The 14,550-nt window shown below is 35.9% G+C and overlaps 1 non-coding gene and 1 pseudogene across 1 annotated transcript; one reads left to right on the forward strand and one right to left on the reverse strand.

Moving 5' to 3' along the window:
* LOC103218284 (alpha-internexin pseudogene) overlaps positions 1 to 14,550 on the reverse strand; it is a 90,389-nt pseudogene that overhangs the window by 17,370 nt on the left and 58,469 nt on the right.
* On the forward strand, positions 2,900 to 3,006 carry LOC119625410 (U6 spliceosomal RNA). Its single transcript, XR_005241618.1, has one exon. It is a non-coding gene; the product is annotated as a U6 spliceosomal RNA (small nuclear RNA).

A 14,550-nucleotide genomic window follows, 5' to 3' on the forward strand; every position in this document is an offset into this window, starting at 1 on the left:
AATATTAATAAATTAGACCATCAAAGTTAAAAACTTTTGCTCTGAGAAAAAATTATATTAAGGGAGTGAAAAGACAAGTTACATACTGGAAGAAGGTATTTGTAAACCACATATCTGACGAAGAACTAGTATCTATAATATATAAAGAACTATCAAAGCTCAATAGTAAAAAAAGCTAAATCAAACAATACAACTAGAAAATAGGCAAAAATGAGTGAACAAATAGTTCATCAAAGAAAGTAAATAGATAGCAAATAAGCATAGGAAATTAGGTCCAATATAATTAGCTATGGGGACATCCAAATTAAAACAACAATAAAACATTATTACATGCCTATCAGAGTGGCTGACATGGAAACAGAAAGTGATAGCAGTAAATACTGTCAAGGATAATGAGATACTCGATCACTCATATGCTGCTGGTGGAGTTATGAAACAGTGTAGTCACTCTACAAAACAATTTGGCAGTTTCTTCAAAAAACTAAACATGCAACTGTTATACAACCCAGCAATTTCAGCCACATGCATTTATAACAGAGAAATGAAAACTTATGTTCATCCAAAACCTTTATACAAGTGTTCATAGTAGCTTGTCTGTAATAGCCAAAACTTGAAAACAACTCAAATGTCCTTTCACTGGGTGCATAATAATTAAACGAACTGATGCACACCTATCATAGACTGCTATTAAGCAATAAAAAGGAACAAATTATTGATAAACACAACGACCTGTAGGAATCTCCAGAGAATTATCCTGAGTAAAAAAGCCAATCCTGGACATAGAAAATGTGGTATATTTACACCACAGAAATATGCAGACATTAAAAAGAATGAAACCGTGTCCTTTGCAGCAACACAGATGGAGCCATAATCGTAAGTGAACTAATTCAGAAACATAAAATCAAATATCACATGTTCTCACTTATAAGTGGGAGCTAAACAATGGGTATGCATGAACATAAAGATAAAAATAATAGACACTGGGGCCTCCAAAATGGGAGATGGTGGAAAGGGGATAAAAGTTGAAAAATTATCTATTGGGTACAATGTTCAGTATTGGGGTGATGGGTATACTAGAAGCCCAGTCTCCACCAGTATGCAATACACCCATTGATATGATTTGGCTGTGTCCCCACCAAATCTCATCTTCAGTTGTAATCCCCATAATCCCTAACTGCCTAAGGTGAGACCTGGTGGGAGGTGATTGGATCATGAGGGTGGTTTTCCACCATGCTGTTCTCGTGATAGTGAGTTCTTATGAGATCTGGTGGGGGCTCTTCCCCCTTCACTCCTTACTCTTCTCTCTCCTGCAGCCATGTGAAGAAGGTCCTTACTCTCCTTTCACCTTCTACCATGACCGTAAGTTTCCTGAGGCCTCCCCAGCCATGTGGAAATGTGAGTCAATTAAACCTCTTTCCTTTATAAATTACCCAGTCTTGGGCAGTTCTTTATAGCAGTGTGCAAACAAACTAATACACCCATGTAACAACAGAAAAAACAGAAATAAAATGGGTATTTTAAAATAATTTTAAAAATAAAAAGTCAATATCCAAAGTTTATATACTCTATGATACCAGTTATAAAACATTCTTAAAATGACAAAGTTATAGAAATGGAGAACAGATTAGTTGTTATTAGGGATTAAGAAGGGAGTGGGGGCAAGAGGGAAGTGGGGACAAGTGGGAAGTGGGTGCAGCCATAAAAGTGCAACACAAGGAATCTTTGTGGTACTGGAGATGTTCTTTATCTTGGCTGTAACAATGCCAATATACTGGTTTTTATATTGCAGTATAGTTTTGCAAAATGTTAACATTAGAGAAACTGAAAAATGAGTGCATGGATTCATTGCATGTAAACGTACAAGTATTTCAAAATAAAAAGTTTACTTAAAAATACATATATGTAAAACTTTCCATAATAAACCCTGATAACAATCTCTAACAAAAAGCAATGAATAAGAAAATTGTAAACTCATATTGTTCATGAATATAGATACAAAATCCTAGGTTAAAATACCATCAAATCTAATTCAAAAGAACATTAAGGTAATGCTTTCTCATCTTAGCAAAGGATTTATTTTATGACTATGAAGAGTTTGATATTAGGATATTTAGTAAGCAGGATCATAATATTAATAAGCTTTAAAATGTTATTATCCCAGCAGTTTCCAAATAGGCATTCAACAAAATCCAATGTCTATTACTTTTTTAAAAAAAAAAAAGAAAGAAAAAGTATGGCAAAGACTGTTACTGTTCATCAAACATTTATGTGCTCCATAATCTTTCAGTCCCTTTATCTAAGTGGTCTAGGCATATGACTAATTCTTACCAATTAAACATTGGAAGAAAGAAGAACAGGTGTGCTCTCTCCACATGCAATCTCATGCAGATGGTTGAAAAAAAAAAAGAGCTGGTGGAGTTAGAATCTGGAAGTAGGCTGGGCCCCTGGGACACTATTTGGGAATAGAAACACATAAGAGTTTCTATTATATACTATGACATGAGCAAGGGATAAACTTTTGTTGTATTAAACTATAGAGATTTCAGTGCTTTTGCTATTGCAGCATAGCCTTGTGTTACCCCCAACTAAAATAACTGATACAACTCTTCTGAATCAAAAGACAGAATCACATTTAATATTTTCCAAACCAAAATTCCATTGAACAATCACTCTGTGATCTTTGGAAAAGTGGTGCCTTGCATACCTGAGCTCTCTTTTAATAATTTTCAGCACATATTTGCATACTAAAGGCTCTGAGAAGTCCTGTAGAAAAATTTGTATCTTTGTTGAATTCAACATTTCACAAACTTATTTCACAATTTAATCTTTTAAATAGTGAAACATCTATTGACCAGTGAATTTGTATTCTATAGAGCAAATTAAAGAAAATAAGGCACTTGTGCTCATTTTGACAGCATATATACTAAAATTGGAATGACACAGAGAAGATTCACATGTCCCCTGTGCAAGGTTGATATACAAATTTGTGAAGCATTCCATACTTTTTAAATAAGAAAAAAAAGAAAAAGTAGTTTTTAAAAAAGAGAAAATACAGCACTGGAAGCATTTTTATGAGATTCAAAAAACAGACCAAAATAGCCACAGTTTTTGCTGACTAAAGTTTATATTCAAAGACTTTTATCATAGCTTTATTTATAGTATAAAACAAACAATAGATAAATGCATATCTCTAGGTAGAGATATATTTAAGCAATAAATATAAAATGAATTAATAGGTTTTAAAATAGCATTGGATTCCTGAAAAATTCATATATTGGTGGATTAAGAAAGTAGGATATAAAATTATACATATAGTATAGGGCAGGTCAATATATACATATACTCACACCCAGACAAAGAAATACACCAAAATATTAATAGTAGTTATCTCTGGAGGCTGGAATCAGAGGTAATATTTCATTTTATTCTTCATACTTTTTAATATTTTAATCAGAAATATTAAACATTATTTTTAAAAGAAATATAGAAAAAGAACAGCTTCTTACAAAACGTCTGCTTTGTCTTTCAGGAGCACCTTATAATTAAAATGCTTATTGAGGAGTAATAATCTCCTTCAGCATGAAACATCTCATATTCATGCAAAAATAATCTTAATACTTACTATTTTTAATAAGAAAAATGTGCTCAAGTTGAACAGTTTTTATCAAATACTTGATGTGAGTATGTAAAGGAGAACTTGACTTCGTAAAAACTGTACTATACAACAACATGTTACAATCACTGATAAGATTTGGAGAGGAAAAGAGAGTCTGGGGGCTGGTCGCCAGAAGAGTGGCCTGAAGCTCCAGCAAGTTCATCCCTAGAGTGTGGTCTAAAGGCAGGTGGCAATGTGGTCCAATAGAGTCCCACCAACACCACCACCATCAATAACACACACATGGACACATGCACACATACCTTCACACTTCACAATGCAAGTTTCTTAAAAGGCCCTTTTCTTTTTTTGTTCTGTGCCTTCCTTAAATTTTGCAGCTGCCTATATCCTCCTTCCAGGATTTTCTCTATCTAAAATTCCTCTGTTAAAATAAATATCTGAGAGAGCTTTTACTGCATCATTTCCAAGACAAATTTATGGCCAGTGGTAGAATCACTAGGAGTTAACTCACTGACTATTTTCTCATCTTCATTGTATAAAAGTGGTTGCCTCATGGGCTACAATGATGAATAAATGACATTAATTAAATGTGCTATGTAATTGTTCATCATTGTTAAAGTTTTCACAACTATTTTGATTCTGTGTGATCTATTATCACTAAAAAAACACTATTCTGTTGTGTCTAAAAGAGTCCAATGGAAGTTTACATAGTAGAGTAAAAAATAGATTGTCTCCATAGACAAGCTGTAAAAATATACTAGTTTTTTTTAAATTTTAAATTGCCCATTGACCTTTCTAAATCCTAGACTGGAGGCAACCATTTCCATTTTTTAAAGGTCACTTATGACATTGCCAGTATGTGGTTGATAAAGCATTTTTTTTAACTGTAAGTTTCAAGATACAAGTACAGTATGTGTATGTTTATTACATAGGTATACATGTGCCATGATGGTGTGCCGCACCTATCAATCCATCATCTAGGTTTTAAGCCCTGCATGCATTAGCTATTTGTCCTAATACTCTCACTTGCCTCTTCCCCCAACCCCCGACTGGCCCCAGTGTGTGTTGTTTCCCTCCCTGTGTCTATGTATTCTCATCATTCAAGTTGCACTTATAAGTGAGAACATGCAGTGTTTAGTTTTCTGTTCCTGTGTTAGTTTGCTGAGAATGATGGCTTCCAGCTTCATCCATGTCCCTGCAAAGACATGATCTCATTCCTTTTTATGGCTGCATAGTATTCCATGATGTACTACTACCACATTTTCTTTATCCAGTCTACCATTGATGGGCATTTGGGTTTGTTCCGCATCTTTGATATTGTAAGTAGTGCTGCAGTAAACATACCTGTGCATGTGTCTTTACAGTTGAATGATTTGTATTCCTTTGGGTATATACCCAGCAATGGGATTGCTGGGTCAAATGGTATTTCTGGTTTTAGATCCTTGAGCAATTACCACACTGTTTTCCATAATGTTTGAACTAATTTACATTCCCACCAACAGTATAAAAACATTCCTATTTCTGTACAGCCTTGTCAGCATCTGTTGTTTCCTCACCTTTTAATAATCGCCATTCTGACTGGTGTGAGATGGTATCTCAATGTGGTTTTGATTTGCATTTCTCTAATGATCAGTGATGTTGAACTTTTCTTCATATGTTTGTTGATTGCATAAATGTCTTCTTTTGAGAAGTGTCTGTTCATATATCCTTTGCCTACTTTTTGATGGGGTTGTTTGTTTCTTTCCTATAAATATGTTTAAGTTCCTTGTGGATTCTGGATATTAGTTCTTTGTCAGACGGGTAGATTGCAAAAATTTTCTCCCATTCTATAGGATCCCTGTTCACTCTGATTACTTTATTTTGCTGTGTAAAAGTTCTTTAGTTTAATTAAATCCTATTTGTCAATTTTGGCTTTTGTTGCCATTGCTTTTGGTGTTTTTGTCATGAAGTCTTTGCCCATGCCTATGTCCTGAATGGTATTGCCTTGGTTTTCTTCTAGGGTTTTTATGCTTTTTGGTTTTACATTTAAGTCTTTAATCCATTTTGAGTTAATTTTTGTATAAGGTGTAAGGAAGAGGTCCAGTTTCAGTTTTCTGCATGTGTCTAGCCAGTTTTCCCAGCACAATTTATTAAATAGGAAATCCTTTCTTCATTGCTTATTTTTGTGAGGTTTGTCTAAGACTAGATGGCAGTAGATGCGTGGTGTTATTTCTGTTCTGTTTCTTTGGTCTATATGTCTGTTTTGGTACCAGTACCATGCTGCTTTGGTTACTGTAGCCTTGTAATATAGTTTGAAGTCAGGTAGCGTGATGCCTCCAGCTTTGTTCTTTTTGCTTAGGATTGTCTTGGCTATACAGGCTCTTTTTCATTTCATGTGAAATTTAAAGTATTTTTTTCTAATTCTGTGAAAAATGTCAACGGTAGTTCAATGAGAATAGCATTAAAACTATACATTACTTTAGTCAGTATGGCCATTTTCACAATATTGATTCTTTCTATCCATGAGGATGGAATGTTTTTCCATTTGTTTGTTTCTTCTCTTATTTCCTTGAACAGTGATTTGTAGTGTTCCTTGAAGAGGTCCTTCACTTCCTTTGTTAGCTGTTGCTATTGCTATTCTCTTTGTAGCAATTTTGAATGGGAGTTCATTCATGATTTGGTTCTCTGCTTGTCTATTGTCGGTGTATAGGAATGCCTGTGATTTTTGCACATTGATTTTGTATCATGAGACTTTGCTGAAGTTGCTCATCAGCTTAAGGAGTTTTGGGGGCTGAGATGATGGGGTTTTCTAAGTATAGAATCGTGTTGTCTGCAAACAGAGACAATTTGACTTTCTCTTTTCCTATTTGAATATCGTTTATTTCATTCTCTTGCCTGATTGCCTTGGGCAGAACTTCCAATACTATGTTGAATAGGAGTAATAAAAGAAGGCATTCTTGTCTTGTGCCAGTTTTCAAGGGAACGCTTCTAGCTTTTGCCCATTCAGTATGATATTGGCTGTGGGTTTGTCATAAACAGCTCTTATTATTTTGAGATATGTTCCATCAATACCTAGTTTATTGAGAGTTTTTAATGTTAAGGGATGTTGAATTTTTATCAAAGTTATTTTCTCCATCTATTGAGATAATCATGTTGTTTTTGTCACCGGTTCTGTTTTTGTGATGGATTACATTTATTGATTTGCATATGTTGAACTAGCCTTGCATCCCAGGGATGAAGCTGACTTGATCATGGTGGATAAGCTTTTTGATGTGCCGCTAGATTCAGTTTGCCAGTATTTTATTGAGGATTTTTGCATTGATGTTCATCAGGGATATTGGCCTAAAGTTTTCTTTTTTTGTTGTTGTGTCTCTGCCAGGTTTTGGTATCAGGATGGTGCTGGCCTCATAAAATAAGTTAGGGAGGAGTCCCTTCTTTTCAACTGTTTGAATAGTTTCAGAAGGAACAGTACCTGCTCCTCTTTGTACCTCTAATAGAATTTGGCTGTGAATCCATCTGGTCCTGGGCTTTCTTTGGTTGGTAGGTTATTACTATCTAAATTTTAAATTTGTTATTGGTCTATTCAGAGATATAAATTCTTCTGGTTTAATCATGAGAGGGCGTATGTGTCCAGACATTTGTCCATTTCTTCTAAATTTTCTAGTTTATTTGCATAGAAGTGTTTATAGTATTCTCTGATGGTAGTCTGTATTTCTGTGAGGTTGGTGGTGGCATCTTTTTATCATTTTTTATTGTGTCTATTTGATTCTTCTCTCTTTTCTTCTTTATTTGTCTAGCTAGCAGTCTATCTATGTTGTTATTTTTTTCAAAAAACCAGCTGCTAGATTCATACATTTTTTTCTAGGGTTTTCACATCTCTATCTCCTTCATTTCTGCTCTGATCTTAGTTATTTCTTGTCTTCTACTAGCTTTTGGATTTGTTTGCTCTTGCTTCTCCAGCTCTTTTAATTGTGATGTTAGGGTGTCAATTTGAGATCTTTCTACCTTTCTGATGTGGGCATTTACTGCTATAAATTTCCCTCTTAGCACTGCTTTAGCTGTGTCCCAGAGATTCTATTATGTTGTCTCTTTGTTCTCATTGGGTTCAAAGAACTTTTTGATTTATGCATTAATTTCATTATTTATCCATGAGTCACTCAGGAGCAGGTTGTTCAATTTCCATGTAGTTGTGTGGTTTTGTGTGAGTTTCTTAATCCTGGGTCCTAATTTGATTGCACTGTGGTCTGAGAAATTGTTGGTTATTATTTCATTTCTTTTGCATTTGAGGAGGAGTGTTTCAGTTCCAATTATGTGTCAATTTTAGAATAAGTGCCATGTGGCACTGAGAAGAATGTATATTCTGTTGATTTGGTATGGAGAGTTCTGCAGATGTCTATTTGGTCCACTTGATTCAGAGCTGAGTTCAACTGCTGAATATCCTTGTTACTTTTCTGTCTCGTTGATCTGTCTAATATTGACAGCGGGGTGTTAAAGTCTCCCACTATTATTGTGTGGTAGTCTAAGTCTCTTTGTATGTCTCTAAGAACTTGTTATTTGAATTTTGGTGCTTCTGTATTTGGTGCATATATATTTAGGATAGTTAGCTCTTCTTGTTGAATTGATTCCTTTACCATTATGTAAAGCCCATCTTTGTTTTTAATCTTTGTTGGTTTAAAGTCTGTTCTGCCAGATACTAAGATTGCAATTCTTGCTTTTTTTTTTTTTTTTTTTTTTTTTTTTTTTTTTTTTTTTTGGCTTGCTAAATCTTCCTCCATCCCTTTATTTTGAGCCTCTGTGTGTCTTTGCACCTGAGATGAGTCTCCTGAATACAGCACACAGATGGGTCTTGACTCTTTATTCAATTTGCCAATCCGTCTCTTTTCCTTGGGGCATTTAGCCCATTTACATTTAAGGTTAATATTGTTATGTGTGAATTTGATCCTGTCATAATGATGCTAGCTGGTTATTTTTGCACACTAGTTGATGCAGTTTCTTCATAGTGTCATTGGCCTTTATATTTTGGTGTATTTTGCAGTGGCTGGTACCGATTTTTCCTTTCCATATTTAGTGCTTCTTTCAGGAGCTCTTGCAAGGCAGGCCTAGTGGTGACAAAATCCCTCAGCATTTGCTTGTCTGAAAAGGATTTTATTTCTCTTTTGCTTATAAAGCTTAGTTTGTTTGGATATGAAATTCTCAGTTGAAAATTCTTTTCTTTAAAAATATTGAATATTAGCCCCCACTCTCTTCTGGCTTATAGGGTTTCTGCTGAGATGTCCACTTTGAGTATGATGTGCTTCCCTTTATGTAAATATGTGAACATATTAAAAATGTACTTACTAGGTCGGGGAAATTCTCCTGGATAATATTCTGAAGCATGTTTTCCAACTTGGTTGCAATCTTCCTGTCTTTTTCAGGTACTCCAATCAATCGTAGGTTTGATCTTTTTACATAGTCTCATATTTCTCAGAACTTTTGTTCATTCCTTTTTATTTTTTTTCCTCCAATCTTGTCTGCATGCCTTATTTCAGCAAGATGATCTTCAAACTCTGCTATCCTTTCTTCCATTTGGTCAATTCGGCTATTGATACTTGTGTATGCTTCATGATGTTCTCATGCTGTGTTTTTCAGCTCCATCAGGTCATTTATATTCCTCTCTAAACTGGTTATTCTAGTTAGCAGCTCCTGTAATCTTTCATCTAGGTTCTTAGATTCTATGCATTGGGTTAGAATATACTCCTTTAGCTCAGCACAGTTTGTTATTACTCACTTCCTGAAGCCTACTTCTGTCAATTCGTCCATCTAATCCTCCGTCTAGTTCTGTCCCCTTGCTGGAGAGGTGTGATCATTCAGAGGAGAAGAGGCATTCTGGTCTTTTGGGCTTTCAGAGTTTTTTCACTGATTCTTTCTCATCTCCGTGAGTTTGTCTAGTTTTGATCTTTGAGGCTGGTGACCCTTGGATGGAGTTTTTTGTGGGAACTCTTTTTGTTGATGCTATTATTGTGCTTTCTGTTTGTATGTTTGTTTTTCTTTCAATGGTCAGATTCCTCTTTTGTAGGGCTGCTGTGGTTTGCTGGGGATTCATTTCAGGCCCTATTCAACTGGTTTGCTCCTGTGCCTGAAGATGGCACTTGAGGAGGCTGGAGAATAGCAAAGATGGGTGCCTGCCCTTTCCTCTGGGATCTCTTGCCTCGAGGGGCACTGACCTGATTGCCAGTAGGAATGCTTCTGTATAGGGTGTCGACAACCCCTGTTGGAGGGTCTTACCCAGTTGGGTGGCACAGGGAGCAGGACCCATTCAATGAAGCACTTTGACTGTCCCTGGGTGGAGAGGGTGTGCTTCACTAGGGGAAAGCCCACTCATTTGGGCTGCCTGGATTCCTCCAGTAAATTTTTTTAACCTATTTCTAAGGAATTCCATAATAGGAATTAGCTGAAAATACCTACTGTAGGCTGGATATACATATATATGGCATATATGTGCATCTATTATGCTTAATCTATCCACATATATATCTCTAGCCTACATGTATATGTATATACATGTATATGTGTATGGGTGGGTAGATAGATTAAGCATCATAGGGGCTTCTGCCTTTTTATTATTAACTACTAAAAGTATACTCTGCACAATTATACACACTCATGTGTTGAGTACTTTATAAATTATTGATAACAAATTTCTTAACATAACCTATTTTCACCCCCCACCTAACTTCAGCTAGGTGCTAAAAATAGGTAAACAAAGTTTGTTATTATAAGAAGTAATACATACCCAAGAGAAAACTATATTATAGAAAATCATAAAATATGCTCCAAAGGCACCAAAATTTACATGGATGTTATCCTTTTTATGTATATTTTTTCTCTGTCAATCTCCATTAAAGCAGTAAGTTGATAGTTTATGGGAAATAAAATTCGATTTTTCTTTATCAGGCTTTCATGTTGCCAGTCTTAATTGATCACTATTTTAGCAAGATGGCAGTCCCCACTTTAAAGCTAAGAAACACCGCTGGGCATAGAGTGAGATGTTGCTTTAAACATGCTCACAACCACATTGTTGTTTTCATAGTTTGTCATGGGGTAAGGTAAGGAATGGAGAAAGTTAAGTACCTATTACAGTGTCAGCAGACATACTACTGTGATGAATTTATTTTGACCTTTGTTCACATTCCATCTGCTCTAGTGACTAGGGTGAGTTCACAGGTTTACAATGAGTCAAGCTTCATTTACATTCTCAAAAATATTTGACAGTAACACACCCCGAGTGTAGAAACTAAGTGACTGAAGGATTTACTAAAGATGTTGCTGTGACCTAGGTGAAGTGATGAAGGTGATCAAGTAGGGCTTCTGCACTAAAAATACCTCAATGTCATGAGGTAGCCCCTGAACCAGTCATGTCATCATACAGTTGCCCCCGGCCAAATCATGACACGTTCCCAGTAGAGATGAAATCAATTAAAATAAATATCAAGAGCAATCTTGAGAAGATGATAAACCACAAAATTATACCTTCTAAGTAGAGGTATACACAAAGGAGAAGAGGATTACTCCCTTGCCTTGAGGATGAAGTGGAAATCCAGGGACAGCACAGATGGCAAGGATAGAACTACACTTCCAGGCTGATAACTGCAGGTAAAACTCTGTCTTTAGGGTCAAATGGTAGAAGCACTCCCTTCCCCTTTAGTGCTCCCTAGTCACAAGAACCATCAGAAGCAAATGAAAGGAATTGCCCCTACACTAGAAATAGCAAATCACTCAGGGAATCCTTACTGAGTGACTACCCCTCCCAAGTACCTCTGAAGGTGCTTCATCTTAGTCTCTTTAGCTGGTTCCCCTCATTTGTTTGATCTCTAAACGGGGGAGGTTTCAGTTCTTAAAAATCTCTTTATAATCTATAATTAATTTGGTTTGATACTTATTCAGTCCCAGAGTTTTCAGTATTGTCTATTCATAGGATAAAAATTTTTCAAATTTTCTTTAGCCCTAAGCTCTTGATTTAAATACAAACTTACCTACTTAACATCTCTGCGAAATTATCAAATAAGCATCTCAAACTCTTCATATCTCAAACTTATTTCCCCTTCCCAGCCTATCCATTCTGTAGTCCAACTTATTTTAGTAATCGGCACATCCATTCTGCTGTTAACTAAGCCCAACGTCCTCAAAGTCATCTTTGGTTTCCCTCTTTTCTTAACAAATCCTTCAGCAAATGTGTCAGTGCTTTGCATATGTCCAAAATCCAACCACTTCTCAATGTTTCCACAAACTTCATCCAAGCACCACCATCTCTTGCTTAAACAGTTGCATCAGCATCCTAACTGATCTCATTAATTCCATACCTGCCCCACTACAGATAATTCCACAGACACAGTAACCAGGGTGATGCCTCTAAGACATAAGTCTGCTCATATCACTCCTCTACCAAAAACCCATCAAAGATTCCCATGTCTTTGGAGTAAAATCCCAAATGTGTGCCAGGGCATATCAAGCCTTACTGATCTGGACTCCTGGAGCTCTGCCTTTCACTCTACTTTCCACCAACTCACTCTATTGCACACATCCCAGCCTCCTTGCTCTTCCTTAATCACTGCAAGCTCACTCCTGCTTTGGGGTCCTTGGATTTGCTAGTACCTCTGCATAAAATGCTCTTCTACAAAGATGCTCCTTCCTTCAGATCTCTACACAGAGGTCATCTCCTCAAAGAGACTTTTGGTGATCAGCATGTATCCCTCTTTTCTGGCTTTATGCCTCACTAGAGTACTTATTACCATCAGACATATTTTGCATTGTTTCTATTTTTATTATCTTTCTCTCCTGAATAGAATGTGAGATTTTTGAGTACAATAATTTTGTTTATTATCATTACCACATTGTGCTCAGAACATACGACAACACCTGGAACATAGAAAGTGTCCAATACATATTTTGAATGAATTAACATATCAACACAGTTCCTGTCTTCAGGGAACTCACCAGCAAGGAAGGGAAATCATGATATGCACAGCTAGCTATAATGCAAGCCAACTGGGATTAAACAGATTACAGAGTAGCACACACAGGAGACAAAATGAATTCTAGCTGGGGTTACAGAAGGGTCAAAATTTTCTCACATACACACACATTCAGACATACACATGAGTATTTAAATTAGGCTGAAAGGAGTAAATAAGATCTTAACAAGAAGAGACATGGAGACCAGCATGGGCACAGGGCAAAAACTTGAGTATTTCAATGATCCTGAGTGACTGCCATTTGGAAGCTAAGAACAAGGGAAAGGAGAAGAGGCTGGGAAAAAAGAGTGAGCCAGATTTTTGAGGGGTCTTGAATGCAACAAAAGATGATGCTGTTTTACGCAGCCATGAAATACTCGTTAAGGAACTCCCTTCGGCCAAACTCTGTGCTCAGTACTGGGAATGTAGAAATGACATCCCCAGTCCCTGTGCTCAGGAAATATACAGCAGAGCACAGGATATGCAAATGTGCAGACCAATGAGTGCCATAATGTGTTGTGAGTGTCACAGCAGCCACCTGAGGGCAACAAGATGGAGTAAGAATCCTATAGTGTAGAGAGGAACTTCCAGAAAGATCTTACAGAGGAGGACAGAGTCAAGGACTTTTAGCTGGAGATTAAAATAGTGGGCTCTAAGTTTTAGAAAGATTGTACAAATTAAGGTAGGCAATTAATCAGAAGGGCGAAAGTCTGGGGAAAAAAAGAGGTAACTTTCTTCTCGATAAGTACTAAAAGCCTAATTAAATTACCTTAGACCTGGAAAGATATCTTAATCCTATCCCTTGTATTAGTGTGTACTTACCTTCCCATAAATTTCCTAAAGATAAACCAGTCTCATTTGAGTAGAAGGAAAGATGATTAAAAACCTCCTACTTGGTGATATATTACATTTATCTTTAAATTAAAACATGTAAGAAATCTAGAAAAAGCTGTGAAAAAAATTATCAAGGCAAGTGCAGAAGATGAACAATGTGGACCAGTATTTCATGTGTAATGAAATACAACATGGTATTATGTTGAACGGTCTTTAAGAAGGATGTAATTACATCACAGCACCATCTTTTATGTACATTACTTGTGTGCATTACTTGTATATTCTCAATAGTTTAATAATAACCAAATAAAAAACGAACTTGCAATATGCTCTGTTCCCATCCTTCTGCAAATCCTCCTCAAGATTTCAAGATGTTAGTTCTGACAAGTTCAAATCATAATCATGGTAATTAGTGTTTGACACTTACAGCCTCTTCACCAACAGTACATGTTGTTCATTTGTCAACATATAGTTTCAGTATGGAAAATATTTATCATATATAAGAACCATATTTTGAGCCATTTAAGAACATTTTGATAATCTAAACATACTGAAGGGTGCTTCCACCACTGATTTTTCTCTATGAACTATTTCTAGCTTGTTAAGATGTAATTTTATAAGCTAAATTAATTTTAAAATTTCTGTGTTTGTTGCAATGAGTCTATCAGAATTATTCTCTGACTCACTGAAATGGAGTCACAAAATTAACCTGCTGACTTTAAAAAAAATTAAAGTGAGTTAATATAATTCTCACATATATGAACACATTATGTGTCAATTCGCAGGACACTACAAATACACAAAAAAGGATATATCATTGTTTGATGTAACATTCTGTATCTTTCTCCTTTCCTATAAACGCTAAGTACAGCCCAATGATATTGTTATACAAATACACATTTTCTCATGGTAGTTCAAAGCCATTGCATCTCTCTGCTTTCTTACAATAATTGCTTTAGTTGGGATGGCATAATAAGACTTCTTCTCTAAACCAGCATGGATATTTCCTTAGACCATTGGAGTCAGGTTCAAAGTCAATGGCACCTACATTCATTATCTTTATTAGTCAGTCTTCACACTGCCAATAAAGACATACCCCTAACTTGGTAACTGATAAAGAAAAAGAGGTTT

The sequence above is a fragment of the Chlorocebus sabaeus genome, chromosome 10, assembly GCF_047675955.1.
Source record: "Chlorocebus sabaeus isolate Y175 chromosome 10, mChlSab1.0.hap1, whole genome shotgun sequence".
Classification (NCBI taxonomy): Eukaryota; Metazoa; Chordata; class Mammalia; order Primates; family Cercopithecidae; genus Chlorocebus; species Chlorocebus sabaeus.